We start from the raw sequence: 19,104 nt of genomic DNA on the forward strand, positions 1-19,104 counted from the left end.
TGTATCACCCTATTTATGGGCTGAGGAATAAGTATTCTTGAGTCCTGAATACCTGAGGCATGTACATATATACTTTTATGCAGTATATGCTTTTGTTTTCTTCCAAGACAAATTACCAGAAGGAATGTCACTAGTTTTCGTATACTGTTTGAATTCCATGGACCATTTTCACCAAAGGGATTACTGAATAATCTCATGTCTGTTGTAAATTTTGGCCCATGACTTGTGGAGATATTACAATTTGGTGAAAATTAGGCTCGTTTTATGTAAAATATGCTGATTATTTGTTATTTTAGTTTCATCATTTTTCATAAATGTGCTTGGTTAATGTTTCAAATTAAATTTGCTGTTGTAGTTCATTCGGTGTTTTGCTCACAAAAAGTGTTTTGTCAGTTAACATTGATTTAAATAAAATTGGCTGACTAAACTTGATCCATTTGTCTTGAGTGTTTGCATCCATGTCTATAATAGGAGCGTTACAGACTTCACAAATAATGCTACAAATTGCGGATTAGCCAATGGACGAATGAATGTTCTGTTGAATGTTGAATACTGTACAGAATGCATGACCTTTTTTCTTTTTTTTTTAATAGTGGTGAGGCCCTCTACCACCAAAACGAATGTTTAGTCCAAGGCCGAATGCATTAATATGCCTGTGGCTAAATGGCTTTTAGCCATTGGTTAGACATTTATTTGTAACCATAGGCTAAGAAATTCCATTTTCGGACATAGGCTCATTCCTGAACATCACAATTCGTATTTGGTGTGGCGGCAAATTTAATGTGTCCAGGCTTATTATGACTTTCCACAATTGACGATGAGTTACTGATATCAAAACGCACACACACACACAAGAAACAGGGGCGGATCACAGCATGGTTAAGAGGGGGGGGGGGGGTTCAAATGTCTTTTAGGGAGAGTTCGACAACGCGAAACAGTTAATTGAGGACGCGAAGTGTTTAAACCATCTAGGGGGGTCTGGGGGCATGCCCCCCCCCCCCGGAATTCCTCTAATACACCTTCCAAAAAGTATATTTAGGAAGACAAATTTGGATCAAAACAAGGACAATTGACCAATCTGGTGTAACCTGAGACAGCAAATTGCCGACCTACTTTCTAAAACTGTCACTTAAAAGACAAAGGCCTGCTCCTATAGGGTCTGGGGGCATGCCCCCCCGGAACAGTTTTGATATAAATCAAGGAAAATGAAGCAATCTGGTGCAACCTGAGCCATCAGTTTTTCTTTAAAAAAAAAAAATTAAGCGGGGGGGGGGGGGGCGGGGGGGGGCAGGGGGGGGGGGTCCGGAAACCCCCCCTGTATCCGCCCCTGAGAGAACAAGGTGGAACTTCCAAATTTAGGCTCCAAACAGCAGAATCAGGTTTGGAACCCAGTTTGGTAGTTTGGTCGTCGGTGTGTATCTCAAGGAACCCACTAGTACAAAAAAGAAACCCACTTTTCCAAACTTTTCCAAAGTCAGCAACATCGAAGTTTGTTTAGATATTTTTCTTTTTTACTCATATTCGGATCATTTACAACTAAATGAAGCTGTATAGTGCTTTTTGAAGTGCTCACTAGTTTAGAACATGTGGAACCCAGTTGACATAATGTTAGCAATAAACCCAGTTGGGTGGCCTTGCATGTATGTGTGTGTGTGTGTGTGTGTAGAGCGATTCAGAGTAAACTACTGGACCGATCTTTATGAAATTTGACATGAGAGTTCCTGGGTATGATATCCCCAGATGGTTTTTTTTATTTTTTCGATAAATGTCTTTTATGACGTCATATCCGGCTTTTTGTAAAAGTTGAGGCGGCACTGTCACACCTTCATTTTTCAATCAAATTGATTGAAATTTTGAACAAGCAATTTTCGACGAAGGCCGGACTTCTGTATTGCATTTCAGCATGGAGGCTTAAAAATTAATTAATGACTTTGGTCATTAAAAATCTAAAATTGTAATTAAAATTATTTTTTTATAAAACGATCCAAAATTACTTTTATTTTTATTTTTCATTATGTTCTCATTCCAAAAACATATACATATGTTATATTCGGATGAAAAATAAGCTCTGAAAAATAAAAATATAAAAATTATGATTAAAATTAAATTTCCCAAATCGTTTTAACAGTAATTTCATGTTATTCCTTGTCGGTTCCTGATTCCATAAACATATAGATATGGTATGTTTGGATTAAAAACACGCTCAGAAAGCTAAAACGAAGAGAGGTACAGTAAAGCGTGCTATGCAGCACAGCGCAACCGCTACCGCGCTAAACAGGCTCATCACTTTCACTGCCTTTTGCACTAGCGGCGGACTACGGTCATTGTGAAAAAATGCAGTGCGTTCTGTTTCATTCTGTGAGTTCCACAGCTTGACTAAATGTAGTATTTTCGCCTTACGCGACTTGTTAAAAATTCCAACGAGGTTAAACTACCAGTTTGTCTACTCCGCTTTTTCAAAATTCCCACGAGGTTTACTCCCAGTTTGTCTTCTCCGCTTTTTCAAAATTCCCACGAGGTTTACTACCAGTTTGTCTACTCCGCTTTTTTTGCAAATTCCCACGAGGTTTATATCCCAGTTTGTCTACCGCAAAAGTGTCACTGACTGTATCCCGGAATGTCTATTCCTGTGTGTATCTGTGTATTTTTTTTTTCGTGAGTTTTGTTGTTGTTTGCTTTTCATTGTTTTGTTCATGTTATATAACCATCATGCCTGCAACCGCAGATCTCTCCAGACTTTTACAAGAGAGAAGAGAATTCTTCAACTTGAACCCATACTAAAATTCAATAGCATATATATAGCACTTTCCGCTGTGCAGAGTAGTTCAATTGTTTTTCAAAATTCCCACGAGGTTTACTACCAGTTCAGTTAAAATTTTCCATTTTTATGTAATATTTTAATGGACAATAAAGTGTTGTTATTATTGTTATTGTTATTGTTTTCTTCTGAATGAATCTAGCAGATTCACGTTGGTGTCACTTACTAAACTATTTCAACAGTTAAAACATTTTCACTCTGTACATAAAGTCACCAGACTGTTGATTTTTGGTATAATGTCTATGTTGAAGAGGCTCTTATCCCGTGCCAAGTGCTGAACAGATCTATATATAGACCTGTGATGGTGAATACAATCGCCCAGACTACGAGAAGGAATTGCCCTTTTACCGGAAAGGAGTCTCACATTGCAAAGTTCCAAGGGATGCATGCAGCTTTGAAAGAGTCGATTTTGTGTGTGTGTGTGCGTGTGTGTATGTGTGTGTGTGTGTGTGTGTGTGTGTGTGTGTGTGTGTGTGTGTGTGTGTGTGTGTGTGCGTGTGCGCGCGCGTGTGCATGCGTGCGTGTGTGTGCGTGTGCGTATGTGTGTGTGTGTGCGTGTGTGTGTGTGTTTGTGTGTGTGTGTGTGTGTGTGTGTGTGTGTGTGTGTGTGTGTGTGTGTGTGTGTTTTAATCGATTCAACTCCATTCTAGGCTTAGAAAAGCAATTGTCCGCGATAGCAACACGATCAAAAATTTATTATGCTTGGGACCAACTGAGCTTGGCACTTTGATACAAGCCCCTGTAGTTTCAAGCCACGCGTATCTTTGTTTTGTGCGTACTTGTCGTGGCCTTTGTGTAACGCTTCGGTGACCAAGCAAAGCAGGCCGACTCATGATTTGCATATCAATGTTTTCAGATAGATTGGAAATCGAGACGAGGGTGATGGTGTATATGTATGTACTAGAGGAATACCCGGCTTCGCCGGGGTGAATCGCGAGACAGAGACAGACAGCGTGGCGGTTCACCACAATCACCTTTGAAGGCGAAGTCCTGTCAAACGGGATTGAGAATTTTAGAGCTTATTTCTAAGCCCTATATTATCTGTTATGGCTTCTCAAATGCCAGAACATACAGACAGACAAAAGCCGCCAGACCCCATCACAAACAGAACTCTACAATCCACAGGTGTTGCCTCCACACACACACACACACACACACACACACACACACACACACACACACACACACACACACACACACACAGAAGCCGTATATATCTATCTATCTATATAAATATATAGAGATAGATGACAGTGGATTTTTCGATAAATAGATTCGACCTTTGCACTTTTACAGTGAGGACAACTTACGGGTACATGCAAGGAAAGCCCACAACTTCTAAGGCGAACAACTCTGCAGAGTGCTGTGAAGGGCGACGGTAGTCTCCCTGTCACACTCGACCCCCTTTGAATGAACTTTGTCCCCAAAGTTCCGAACCATGGACCCGCTAAGCTTAGGTCCCTCCCAAGTGGAATGGGAACAGCACGAAAATGATTCAGTGGCCTGAACATTTCACGTCGAGTCCCATCGCTGTCGACGACACCAAATGTAACCGAGTGCCGAAACACCACAATCACCTTTGAAGGCGAAGTCCACTCAAACGGGATTGAGAATAACTGTTATGGCTTCTCGAAGGAAGGCCTGAACATACAGACACACCAAAGCCGCCAGACCACATCACAAACAGAACTCTACAATCCACAGGTGTTGCCCACACACACACACAAACACAGAGAAGCCGTATATATATGGGCAGGAATCTGTCAGTGTGTCCAAAAAGTGTTACACAAACACCATTTTTTAGACTTGCTTTATCTTATTAATGTTGTTGTGGGTAAGGAAGGATATTTGTTTTTTAGCAGAATAAAACTGTTTTTATTGATATTGGCCGCCTGGGGGGGTCAGTATAGTGCCTCGAGCACTTAAGGGCAGGCACAGGTGTTAAAAGTGATTTTTGTTTGTTTCATAAGTATTGGGTCAAAAATTGTTGCACAACTAAAGAACTCAGTCCATCTCCTGAGAAAATGAAAAAAAAAAATTTTTTGGATCACCGGTTGACTTGGTAGCAATCCAAGATGGCCACCAAACTGCCACTTTTCAAAACCCTAAGGCTTTTACAAAACCGTAAGGAATTTTGTTTTGGTGCTTGTTATTTATACTTTAGCACAATACCCAACTTTTGTGAGAGGCTTTTTTTTAAATCTACAGTCATTCAAAAGATATCAGTGATAAAAATGTGTGACCTTGAATTTTATGAAAAACCGCCCCCAAAAATGGTATAACTTCTCACGAATTTTTTTTTCGCAACAAAACGCTCTAACAAAATCTGCGAAATAACACACTCGAGATGTATGCAAAGTTTCAACAAGTCAAGTTTATTAGAAAAAAAAGCCTTAGGCTTTTGAAGTGACAAAAAAGTAGTTTTGAGAAAATACATAAAAGGTGAAGAAAATGTACTTTTTGAACACAAACGTTTATGAAACATGTAACAAAACAACACTAACAAAACAACAGGTATTGCTTAGTTCCACAAGAAAAACGGAAACACAATCCTAAAAACATTTGTATTGGCACAATTCAGAAGTAAACAAGTCGCGTAAGGCGAAAATACAACATTTAGTCAAGTAGCTGTCGAACTCACAGAATGAAACTGAACGCAATGCAATTTTTCAGCAAGACCGTATACTCGTAGCATCGTCAGTCCACCGCTCATGCTCATGGCAAAGGCAGTGAAATTGACAAGAAGAGCGGGGTAGTAGTTGCGCTGAGAAGGATAGCACGCTTTTCTGTATCTCTCTTCGTTTTAACTTTCTGAGCGTGTTTTTAATCCAAACATATCATATCTATATGTTTTTGGAATCAGGAACCGACAAGGAATAAGATGAAAGTGTTTTTAAATTGATTTCGAAAATTTAATTTTGATAATAATTTTTATATATTTAATTTTCAGAGCTTGTTTTTAATCCAAATATAACATATTTATATGTTTTTTGAATCAGAAAATGATGGAGAATAAGATAAACGTAAATTTGGATCGTTTTATAATTTTTAATTTTTTTTTACAATTTTCACATTTTTAATGACCAAAGTCATTAATTAATTTTTAAGCCACCACGCTGAAATGCAATACCGAAGTCCGGGCTTCGTCGAAGACTACTTGACCAAAATTTCAACCAATTTGGTTGAAAAATGAGAGCGTGACAGTGCCGCCTCAACTTTCACGAAAAGCCGGATATGACGTCATCAAAGACATTTATCGAAAAAACGAAAAAAAATTCGGGGATATCAATCCAAGGAACTCTCATGTAAAATGTCATAAAGATCGGTCCAGTAGTTTGGTCTGAATCGCTCTACACGCACGCACGCACACACACACACACACACACACACACACACACACACACACACACACACACACACACACACACACACACACACACACACACACACACACCACGACCCTCTTTTCGATTCCCCCTCTATGTTAAAACATTTAGTCAAAACTTGACTAAATGTAAAAATTAGATAGCATGACTAACATACCTTTCTAAGAATATTTGCAATTGCCAATGAGCTTTGATCATATAAACTAAGAATGTCACAGACCTATGGGTAACCAAGCACCACTAACACCTTCACAAAACCACCACCCCCCCAAAAAAAATTCAACAACATTCGATTTTCGACTGAATCATTCAGGTACGAATACTTTTTCCTTTCAAACATTGTTTTTATCATGTTTCGTAAGAAATCACTCGGTTTATAGCAGTTTCATTCTCAAAAGTGATGTAGGCCTATATATTGGGGAAACCACTCATATTTGGAACTGGATCTTAAAGCTTATGTTGATTCAGTGTGTACCCTTTGAATCTAACTGACACCGTGCGTAGTGAAAGTAGAATTCTTTAGCAGCTGAAGAGAATTATATTGAATAGCTCAAGCATGCACGCGAGTTTGTCCGGATAGCGGATAGTATAGTCTACACTGCACCCCGCTCTTCAAATCGGTCCCAGTCAGGCTAACACGTGCACTATACGTGTATAATTATAGTGTATCATTATTTGTCGACTCAGGGAAATTTAATATTTAGGACCTGATCATAAACTGTGTCATTTCTTTGTGTGAGTGTCATCTCTGACTAGACTTGACTACCACAGTGCATTGACATTTACGGTTCGCTTAAAAGGGGGGCAGTGGGCGTAATGTAAGGAGCAAACGACGGCCTAAATTCTTAGCGATACGCCGATCAGAAAAGGATACTGTACTTGGGCCCGAGTTTGTGTAAACAACACAAACTCTGCTAATGTTTGGCTAACCCCTCGTATGTTGGTCTCTAGTGGCTGAGACATCGGGGATACAATGATGAAGGTTCCTCGGTGGCTCGACCAGTAGTTACTGATTGTTTCCCTTGGTCAAAACAAAACTTTATTCAGTTTTAATATCGTGGCAAACACTATAATTATGACATAGGGCATCCGCACTCAAGTATAACGCTTATAATATAAGTGGATTGTTTCCCTTGAGTTGAACACCAAACTGTGACAAATATATAAAATACAGCTTTATTCTGACTACAGAAGTGATTTTTCTCTCATCATCTTTAGACAAATTTAAACACCGTTATATTCATGTTTTATTGTTAAAAGTGTGTGTGTCGTTGTAACTTGCTGATTGTAGACTGCAAGTGTAAGATCATGTAATCAATTAACGTGAATTAAAAACAGTCCGTGCATACAGTGTTCGCTGATTGTAGACTGCAAGTGTAAGATCATGTAATCAATTATGGTGCATTAAAAACAGTCCGTGCATACAATGTTCGCTGATTGTAGACTGCAAGTATAAGATCTTGTAATCAATTAAGGTGCATTAAAAACAGTGCGTGCATACAGTGTTCGCTGATTGTAGACTGCAAGTATAAGATCTTGTAATCAATTATGGTGCATTAAAAACAGTCCGTGCATACAATGTTCGCTGATTGTAGACTGCAAGTATAAGATCTTGTAATCAATTATGGTGCATTAAAAACAGTCCGTGCATACAGTGTTCGCTGATTGTAGACTGCAAGTGTAAGATCATGTAATCAATTATGGTGCATTAAAAACAGTCCGTGCATACAGCGTTCGCTGATTGTAGACTGCAAGTGTAAGATCATGTAATCAATTATGGTGCATTAAAAACAGTCCGTGCATACAGCGTTCGAGAAAGTAAGGTATATGTAAGAAAAAGCTACAATAACTATAACAGTGATTCAGAGGTGAACTGCTAGTGTAAAATTTACTGGTGAAGCCTTATACCTTTTTGATTTAAATAAAAAATTGAACTGCCGCTTCGATTGTTGTTTGCATAATTCGTATACTCAGCTAATTTTAATTTTTACATTAGTACTTTTTTGGGACAACAATGACACGTACAGTTTCGTTGTTGCACATCAACCATTTTCGCAAATACTGTCAGTTGTTTGTTTGTTTTGGTATGGTAAAGGCTAGCAAATGTGAATTCAGCTACTCAGTATGCAGTTTAATGGCGCACCCATAGCGGCGTATAGTTGAGACGGTCACCAAAACACATCATTGTCTTTTCTCTAGTTGTGTGTGTGTGTGTGTGTGTGTGTGTGTGTGTGTGTGTGTGTTTGTGTGTGTGTGTGTGTGTGCGTGCGTGCGTGAGTGTGTGTGTGTGTGTGTCACGTGTCAGTGTGTGTATATAATTATATATGTGTGTGTGTGTGTGTGTGTGTGTGTACAGGTGTGTGTGTGTGTGTGTGTGTGTGTGTGTGTGTGTTTGTATGTGTGTGTGTGCGTGTGTGTGCCGTGTTAGTTGGTGTGTGTGTCTGTGTGTGTGTGTGTGTGTGTGTGTGTGTGTGTCAGTTTGTGTTTGTGTGTGTGTGCCGTGTCAGTTTGTGTGTGTGTGTTGTGTTTGTGCTTGTGCTTGTGTGAGAGAGAGAGAGAGAGAGAGAGAGAGAGAGAGTGGGTGTGTGTGTGTGGGGGGGGGGGGCGGTGCCGTCAAGTGCGCGTGTGCCGTGTATGTGTGATTCCCGTGTGCGGAACTATCAGCCGGCCGGACAGATGCTCGTCACGGTTTTTCCCGGTACTGGCGAAGACTGAGAGTAACGACCCAAAGTAACTTGTTGGGTAATCATTGAACTTTAGTGTGAGTTCCCTGTAAACAAGCCAAAGAACATTGAACTTTTTTCTGTGCAATTGTATACGTATAGCTTTAAAAAAAAAAGTGCAATTAATACAGCCTCTTACAGTTACTCGAAACCCCAATGAAGCAAATGGAAGAGGGTGAAAAGTAAAATAGTTTGCCGTGACCAGGATTCGAACCTGGGTTATCGCGGCCACAACGCGAGGTCCTAACCACTAGACTATCACGGCGCTGGTAAGACGAGAGACTCCCGTGAGTTTTGAACGTGTAGGGAGGGGGAGAGTGAGCGGAGAGAGGGGAGGGAGAGAGAAATGGAGTGTGAAGAGAGAGAGGGGGTGCTCAGGCATAAGAAAAAATGCCGAGGAATTAATACAGCATCTTACAGTTGCTCGAAACCCCACTGAAGCAAAATAAAGTTGTGAAGTGACACTATTGAAAGAGGGTGAAAAGTAAAAAGTTTGCCGTGACCAGGATTCGAACCTGGGTTATCGCGGCCACAACGCGAGGTCCTAACCACTAGACTATCACGGCACTGGGTATTGTGAATGTGTAGAGAGGGAGAGAATAAGAGGAGCGAGAAAGCGAGTAGGCCTAAGACTGGGGTGTGAACTGAAGAGAGAGAGAGAGAGAGAGAGAGAGAGAGAGAGAGAGAGAGAGAGAGAGAGAGAGGGGGGTCCGGGTAATTGTACTCAGGTATAACACATAACAAGTCGCGTAAGGCGAAATTACAACATTTGGTCAATCTGTTGAACTCACTAAATGAAAGTAAACGCGGCACTGCATTTTTTCACCAACCATGCGTTGCTCAAAATCACAGTGGCCCGCTCAGAGCAAAGTCGCTCTGGATTGGTCTATGCAACGGGATCATAACGAGGCAAATCGCTTCAAGATGGCGACGAAGAAGGCACGAATGCTGCGAAATATGAAAAAAGTTGCACTTCTTAAACTAGCAGACGATTCGGTCAGTGAAATCGTCAGACAGAACGTAGTTATGATGGGAAATGTAGCTGGGGTAGTCCCTGAACCTTGAAAAACGGTGGATCCCTCGGGTCACGTCGAAAACCACGCCGAGAAGACCGCGACACACTACACGGCATGGCAGTGTTAACATCGCCGCCATCTTGGAAAACGAAGCGCGCGGTGGGCGAGCATATCCCAAAGCCGCTCGCTGAGTGCTTCGCGAGCGCTTTCCTGCACTGCCCCAAGAAACGGCTTTCTGTCATGCGCACTGCGGGCGACCCGAGGCAGACCGCTCTGGGCAACTTGTCTCAGGACATAACAGCTTTGTCAATCCCCGCGGCAAGAAAATCGCGAACTTTTCCCGTGCAACACGAAGTGACATTGACAATCCAGTATAGCGCAATAGCGTATTGCGTTAAGCAGTAAAGCGCGCTTTTCTGTATTGTTTTTAACTTTCCGAACTTGTTTTGAATACAACATATTATATCTATATGTTTTTGGAATCAGGTAATGATAAAGAATAAGATGAAATCTTTTTTGGATCGATTTCTTAAATTTTAATCGTAATACTAATCATTCTATTTTCGTTAATTGTGATCACATTTTAAGAGTAAACATGATGCAGTCAATTTTAAATTTTTTTGCAAAAAATCGATTTTAATGACAACTTTAATGAGCAAACTAATTAACTATTTTAAGTTTCCGAACTGAAATGCAATCCCATAGTCCGGACTTCGTCAAAGATTGCTTGACCAAAATGTCAACCAATTTGGTTGAAAAATGAAGGCGTGACAGTGCGGCCTCAACTTTCACAAAAAGCCGGATATGACGTCGTCAAAGCTATTTATCAAAAACATGAGTCATCGAAATTGTGCTTTTACTTTTTTACTTCCTCTGATCCGTGTCAAATAAGCATAATTTGGTCTTTGAATAAAACACAGTTATTTTCCTAAGGCATAAAACATTGAATTCTTTCTTTATTTGGTGTTTAACGTCGTTTTCAACCACGAAGGTTATATCGCGACGGGGAAAGGGGAGGGGGGGGAGATGGGATAGAGCCACTTGTTAATTGTTTCTTGTTCACAAAAGCACTAATAAAAAAATTGCTCCAGGGGCTTGCAACGTAGTACAGTATATGACCTTACTGGGAGAATGCAAGTTTCCAGTACAAAGGACTTAACATTTCTTACATCCTGCTTGACTAAAATCTTTACAAACATTGACTATATTCTATACAAGAAACACTTAACAAGGGTAAAAGGAGAAACAGAATCCGTTAGTCGCCTCTTACGACGTGCTGGGGAGCATAGGGTAAATTCTTCCCCCTAACCCGCGGAGGGTAAACATTGAATTAAAATCTACACAACTTTTAACTCGAAACCCGACTGAAGCAAAATTAATTCCAGAAAAAAAAATTCGAAGAGGAGAAAAAAGTTCTGCCGTGACCAGGATTCGAACCTGGGTTATCGCGGCCACAACGCGAGGTCCTCACCACTAGACTATCACGGCGATATAGTAACAGAAGATACTACCGTGAAATTTGTAGACGAAGAGAGAGGGAGAGAGAGTGAGCGGAGAGAGGGGAGGGAAAGAGAAAGAGAGTAGAAATGGAGTGTGTTAACCCGTGATTTGTAAAAATGTAAAAACATTTTACAAATCACGTCGAACCTAAAACTGCGATTTGTAAAAATGTAAAAATGTAAAAATATCACATTCCACAAAGTAATGCATGCCTTTTATTATTATTAATTTTTCTTGTTTAGAGCCTCTACGCTGAGTGGTGGGGGTGGTTTTAGATCCACATCCCATTTTGGTGCAATCCCAATTTGCCGCCGTCCCATTTTTTGCCCCATTCCATTTTCGCGACATTTCACAAGCCAAGCGTCATTTTACTAACATGCCATAACAATAGCGCGACATCCCATTTTGACACCATATTCATTTGGCCGCAATGCCGTTTCACTGCCATTCCATTTCGCCCCCATCCCATTGTCGCGACATTTCACAAGCCAAGCGTCATTTTACTACCGTGTCATAACAATAGTGCGACATCCCATTTTGACACCATCCCATTGGCCGCCATCCCATTTTTGATTTATTCTTCTTGCCAAGCCTCACTATACTACTTTATTACCAATTCAATGCCCCATATGGCTTTTTGACCAATCAGGGCTCGTATTCTTGAAAAAGCTGTAACATTGTGTCCTTTAAAGTCAAACTGTCGTTTAACTACCGCCCGGTATTCATTTTTACTGCCCAGTAATTATTTATTTTCCCCCGGTATTAATGTGTGTCTGGCGGAAGGTCGGCAGCTACCAGAATTGGTTATTTTTAGAATAGGAGATTCCTCATGCTTGCTCCTCTCTACAAACAATATTTGAACAAGATTTATTCTTAAAAAAGCTGCAACTCATATACTGGCCTGTAAAACTCAATAAGTCCGCCAACTGCTAAGTGTTATTTATGAAACACTGGTAAGTCCTTACCGGGTTGTCTCCGAGCTGTAAAGTTAGAGGACCCATCCCCCTCCTGTAAAGTCGCTACCTGTCAGTAACTTCACCGAGACTGTCCATTAAAACCGTCAAGTTCGAATAAATCTTGTTCAAATATTGTTCGTAGATTTATGTCCCTCATGGACACACATTGGTGTCATTTAAGCACCGATGCATTGCGGTCAAATACGAGCTTCTGCTCGCGAAGATTTCAACCGATGCTCGATCATAACGGCGTGTTGCGAAAGCATGCTTGCGTCTTGTTTAATGCATTACAGTGGCGAGAATTTGGTGTCTGATTCCGTAGCCAAACGGTTATCGAATTCGCCTGATGCGCGATTGAGTCGAGTTGGAATCGCCATCAGGCCTTGCTTTTTTTAATTTTTTTTTTACTCTTTGTCATTAATTTTGTTTGTTTTTATATTTAGTCAAGTTTTGACTAAATATTTTAACATCGAGGGGGAATCGAAACGAGGGTATGGTGTATGTGCGTGTGTCTGTGTGTGTGTCTGTGTGTGTGTGTAGAGCGATTCAGACTAAACTACTGGACCGATCTTTATGAAATTTGACATGAGAGTTCCTGGGTATGAAATCCCCGAACGTTTTTTTCATTTTTTTGATAAATGTCTTTGATGACGTCATATCCGGCTTTTCGTGAAAGTTGAGGCGGCACTGTCACGCCCTCATTTTTCAACCAAATTGGTTCAAATTTTGGTCAAGTAATCTTCGACGAAGCCCGGGGTTCGGTATTGCATTTCAGCTTGGTGGCTTAAAAATTAATTTATGACTTTGGTCATTAAAAATCGGAAAATTGTAAAAAAAAATAAAAATTTATAAAACGATCCAAATTTACGTTTATCTTATTCTCCATCATTTGCTGATTCCAAAAACATATAAATATGTTATATTCGGATTAAAAACAAGCTCTGAAAATTAAATATATAAAAATTATTATCAAAATGTTTTTTTCGAAATCAATTTAAAAACACTTTCATCTTATTCCTTGTCGGTTCCTGATTCCAAAAACATATAGATATGATATGTTTGGATTAAAAACACGCTCAGAAAGTTAAAACAAAGAGAGGTACAGAAAAGCGTGCTATCCTTCTTAGCGCAACTACTACCCCGCTCTTCTTGTCAATTTCACTGCCTTTGCCATGAGCGGTGGACTGACGATGCTACGAGTATACGGTCTTGCTGAAAAAGGGCAGCTACTTGACTAAATATTGTATTTTCGCCTTACGCGACTTGTTGTTTATTATCTTCGTGTGCAAAAGAGTACGTTGTAATATCAAAATTGACTTAAAAAATTAATTTTAGGCGAGAATGAGTGGTTTTTTTAAATTGATGGTTAACATGATATTACCGTTAACTACCTTGTATACGCCCACCCACCCTATGTACCAGTTTTGCCCAAAAGTGGGGGGTGGGCGTTTACTAGGTACTATACCCTTGGCAGGAGCGGGTCCTTAGCTAGAAAAACGATAGTTTGGTCATTTGTCAAAGAAGTGTTCAAAGGCTGCGTTATTGCACAAAACTCCCCCCCCTCTCTCTCTCTCTCTCTCTCTCACACACACACACACACACAAACACACACACACAAACACACACACACACACACACACACTAACACTAACACTAACACTAACACTAACACTAACACTAACACACAAAATCAACCTCTTCAGACATCACTTCCCGCCAAAGATGAAGCTTTGAAGATGAAGACCATTGTTGGAGCAGTCCGCGGTACAAGCCATCAACAACTGTACGACGAGTCAGGTTTTATTTCACTTTAAGAGAGGCGTAAACGTCAAAAATTGATATTATTTCACAAGATTGTACACCGTAAGGTGCCAAACTACTTACTTGCGATATTGCCACCATTAATATCAACTAATAATCCATATCGCCAGCGCAGACCTTTAGATAGGAAAGTTCCATCGTTTAACACTGAATTATACAAAAACTCATTTCTCCCATCTACAACACAACTCTGGAATTCTTTACCAGACTACATAAAACTTAGTAAGTCCCTCAAGCACTTTTTGTCAAAAAACGATTTAAGTCCGCCGTGTTATTGGTATTCTGGAGATCGCATATCACAAACAATTCACTGTAAGCTCAGGCTATATATAAGTGATCTTAATAACGATCTAGTGAGATGACACGTTGCTACAGATGCATCTTGTGACTGCGGATTTCCGTCCGAAACCGTAAAACACTTCCTATTAGATTGTCCAAATTATCGCGAAGCACGTCAAGAAACCATACATACCCTCCCTAACCACAGTATTCACCTCCCCCACCTTCTAAATGGAGACAGACAGTATTCTCTAGATTTGAACAAGAACATTTTTTTCCAGAGTACACTCGTTCATTGAACGTTCAGGCCGCTTTGGGCAAACCAGAATCAATGCTCCACAAGCCGGACAACAACTTTAATTTCTGCACAACTCTATACCCATCCCTCTTCTTTTTATTCCTTTTCTTCCCCTCCTTCCTTCCTCTTACTGTCTTTCTTTATAATGATTATGCAACGTTTATTATGTTATGATAATTTTGGATGATTAATGAGATGAGGATGATTATAATGATGATGCTTTGGAAGTCCAATTTGGTTTATTTAGACAAATTGTTCAGCCGTTACCGCCTATACGTTATAATATCCATGCAGGAACACCACTATAAGCTTCTAGCTTGTTGCTGTTACCTGTGTCTTTTGTGTACATGTCATGATTGTAACATTTGTTGAAATAAACTTATGTTTAAACCAAAGATGAAGCTTTCGTTTCTTCTTTTTCCTCCCAGTCAAAAATGTATTGCGATTCTCTAACCACTCCAGAAACCTTTTTCTGTCCAATCCTCAAAGCATGTCTAAGGAAAGGAAACAATTGAAAAACAACAATAACAGCAGACTGAATAATCTTTATTTATTGTCCTTGTCTACTAGTCCACTGGTCGAAACTGGGGGGGGGGGGGGGGGGGGGGGTGGGCGTTTACTAGGTACTATACCATGTTCACCTGCTTGCAACTGAGGTTTATAAAAAAAAATAAAAATGAAATCTCCCCGTGTTTTTATTTCATTCAGTTTGTTTGGGTTGTTGCTATTGACTTTGAAACTGACACGCCGGCGAAAACGCCGGTAACGCGTGCGCAGAGAAGAGCAAGCATTGGGAATCTTCAATTCTAAAAATAACCAACTGGTAGCTGCCGACCTTCCGCTAGACACACATGAATACCGGGGAAAAATAAATAATTACTGGGCAGTAAAAATAAATACTGGGCGGTAGTTAAACGACAGTTTGACTTTGAAGGACACAATGTTGCAGCATTTTAGCCAGCGTGTCAGTTTCAAAGTCAATAGCAACTACCCAAACAAACTGAATGAAATAAAAACACGGGGAGACCCTTTTTATTTATTTTTTATTTTTTTGTTTTTAATCTCAGTTGCATGCAGGTGGCTGCTACCGCATTTTAGTTTTATTTTTTCTCTCTCACCTTTGTTTTTTTAAGCGGGAAGCATCCTTCTTCATGGTTATTTATATAATTTTTTTAATCAAATGTTTACATGTTTAAGTTAACAAACTTTATCAATAAACTAATATCATGTTAACCAAAGATTTAAAAAAAAACATTCCAGCCTAAAAAAAATTTTTAAATCAATTTTGCTATTATAACGTACTCTTTTGCACATGAAGAAAATAAACAAAAATAAACAAATACCAAAGAGTAAAAAAAAGATTACGGGCAGATGGAGATTTGAACTCGACTCAATCACGCATCAGGCGAACGAGAGAACCGTTCGACCACGGAATCAGTTTTGAAAATAATTGGACACTGTTTTCTTTTCTTTATTTGGTGTTTAACGTCGTTTTCAACCACGAAGGTTATATCGCGACGGGGAAAGAGGGAGATGTGATAGAGCCACTTGTCAATTGTTTCTTGTTCACAAAAGCACTAATCAAAAATTTGCTCCAGGGGCTTGCAACGTAGTACAATATATGACCTTACTGGGAGAATGCAAGTTTCCAGTACAAAGGACTTAACATTTCTTACATACTGCTTGACTAAAATCTTTACAAAAATTGACTATATTCTATACAAGAAACACTTAACAAGGGTAAAAGGAGAAACAGAATCCGTTAGTCGCCTCTTACGACATGCTGGGGAGCATCGGGTAAATTCTTCCCCCTAACCCGCGGGGGGTTCGGACACTGTAATGCATTAAAGAAGACGCTAGCACGCTTTCACCACAAGCCGGTATGATCGAGCATCGATTGAAATCTTTCGCGAGCGGTATCTCGTATTTGTCCGCAATGCATTGGTGCTTAAATGACACCAATGTGTCTCCATGAGGGACATAAATCTACAAACAATATTTTAACAAGATTTATTCAAAATTGACGGTTTTAGAGGAGGGGGATGGGTCCTCTAACTTTACAGCTCGGAGACACCCGGGTAAGTCTTTACCGGAGATTCATGAATAACACTTAGCGGACTTATCGAGCGAAAGTGGTTTTACAGGCCGGTATATGAGTTGCAGCTGTTTCAAGAATACGAGCCCAGGACGGATTCTAGGTGACCCTCTAAATGTTATATAACGTTCAGGCAGGGACCCTTTTTGTTTATCACGCTAAAAATTAACAAGACAAAGTAAAAATGTAATTCAACAATATCAGCGTGATTTATTCTAAAGAATGACACTTCAAATGCTGTCAGGTAATACTCTCTTTATCTAAATAAAAAAATACCGAAAAGCGAGTTTTGTCGGTGGGTGCGTAACGGAACAGCAAGGCACCGCCCATCGTCTGAGTGTGCAATGCCGACCGCTCACTTGAAATCTAAATGATCAAAGTTCGGAAAAATCAAGTGAAATTGCGCCACTCGCTTTACATCAAATGTATCTTTACGTCATTTCCCATCCGTCTGGATCGGAGTCGGTTCTAAATCTGTCGCACTCTGTTCAACGAGAAAAAGCGAAGCAACCGAAACGCATGTTCAACATGGTTTATCTTGTGAGATTGTTGTGTGTCAAAGGCATTTGACCTGTGAAGGCATCACGTCAGGTGTGTTACTCTGATTGGCTTGACTCAGGTCACGAGAATTCTTTGACTGTGACAGGCATAATCGAGGGCCCCAAAGGGGGGGTATCATCACGATCACGGGAAGGGAAATTTTAGCTTTCACGATCACAGTTACCTTGATTTTTGTTTTCACGATCACAAACACCTTGACGAATAGAGGATCATAGAGTGATACAGCTGTGAAAAATGTACGTTGAAAATAACATGCTTTGAAATAATGCCCATCACGATCACGAAAACAAATGACGATCACGATCACGATACTTGATTTGTTTTGTCATCACGGATCACAGGCAAAGTCCCATCACGATCACAGAAATGGAAATTTCGGCTATCACGGTCACAGAAAGGTCAAAAAACAAGATCACGATCACGATTTTAAACCCTTTGGGGCCCTCATAATCACGTAGAAGCGCTCAAGTTCCGACTGCGGCTGTTCTGTCTAATTCGCGGGGTTGCTTCGAAATTTCTTTTGGTCGAATTAAACGGTAATAAAACCGTTATTTCTAATATGCTGACTGTTAGCAAATGATAACAGACATGTCTCACAAACGATATCAGCATTCGCCTAAAAGGCTCATACTTGATATCTTTTTTCTCGACATGTCTTGTTATCATTTGCTAACAGTCAGCATATTAGAAATAACTCATAATACTGCGTTATTCAACTAGGAAGACATTCCGTTTACGCGAAATCCCATTTTTGCCACAATCCAAAATGTCGCAAAATAGGGATGGCGGCGAAATGGGATGACAGCAAAACGGCATGGCGACAAAATGGAATGTGGCGCTAGTGGTATGACACGGTGGTAAAATGACACTTAGCCTGTGAAATGTCGCAAAAATGGGATGGGGGCGAAATGGGCTAACGGCGAAACGGTATTGCGCCAAAATGGGATGGGGAGCTAATGGTACATGACATGGTGGTAAAATGACACTTGGCCTGAGAAATGTCGCGAAAATGGGATGGGGGCGAAATGGGCTAACGGCGAAACGGGATTGCGCCAAAATGGGATGTGGAGCTAATGGTACATGATATGGTGGTAAAATGACACTTGGCCTGTGAAATGTCGCGAAATGGGATGGGGGTGAAATGGGATAACGGCGAAACGGGACTAATAGATCCCTTGACTTTGGGGTAGTGCGACGCTGTCACTGCTAGCTTTCCACTGGGAGGAAGCGACCGGAATTTCCCAACGATGGAACGTCCTAGTAATGAAGAAAAAAAGAAGAAAAAAAATGGAAAAAAAAATCTTAAAATTAACAGAGTCGCGCTACCCCAAAAGTCAAGGGATTTCGTGTTTGTCCCTTGACTTTGGAGATGACAAGAAAATATCGGGCGCAAAAACGTGATTTGTAAAATTTTTTACAAATCGCGAGGCGCACCCCGCGATTTGTATTTTTTTTTTTAACATTTTTACAAATCACGGGTTAACAGAGTGTGAAGAGAGAGAGGGGGAGGGCGAGAGGAGAGATGGGGTGCTAAGGCATAAGAAAAAATGCCGAGGAATTAATACAGCTTCTTACAGTTACTCGAAATCCCATTGAAGCATTATAAAGTTGTGAAGTGACAATGTTGGAGGAGGGTGAAAAGTAAAAAGTT

The 19,104-nt window shown here is 40.2% G+C and overlaps 3 non-coding genes across 3 annotated transcripts; all 3 read right to left on the reverse strand.

The window, feature by feature from the left end:
- Positions 1–9,120: 9,120 nt before the first annotated feature.
- Positions 9,121–9,192, reverse strand: Trnah-gug (transfer RNA histidin (anticodon GUG)). The gene has a single exon. It is a non-coding gene; the product is annotated as a tRNA-His (tRNA).
- A 229-nt stretch (positions 9,193–9,421) lies between these two features.
- Positions 9,422–9,493, reverse strand: Trnah-gug (transfer RNA histidin (anticodon GUG)). The gene has a single exon. It is a non-coding gene; the product is annotated as a tRNA-His (tRNA).
- Positions 9,494–11,359: 1,866 nt separating this feature from the next.
- Trnah-gug (transfer RNA histidin (anticodon GUG)) lies at positions 11,360–11,431 on the reverse strand. The gene has a single exon. It is a non-coding gene; the product is annotated as a tRNA-His (tRNA).
- Between the last annotated feature and the right edge of the window lie 7,673 nt (positions 11,432–19,104).

This window comes from Littorina saxatilis, linkage group LG14 (assembly GCF_037325665.1).
Source record: "Littorina saxatilis isolate snail1 linkage group LG14, US_GU_Lsax_2.0, whole genome shotgun sequence".
NCBI lineage: Eukaryota > Metazoa > Mollusca > Gastropoda > Littorinimorpha > Littorinidae > Littorina > Littorina saxatilis.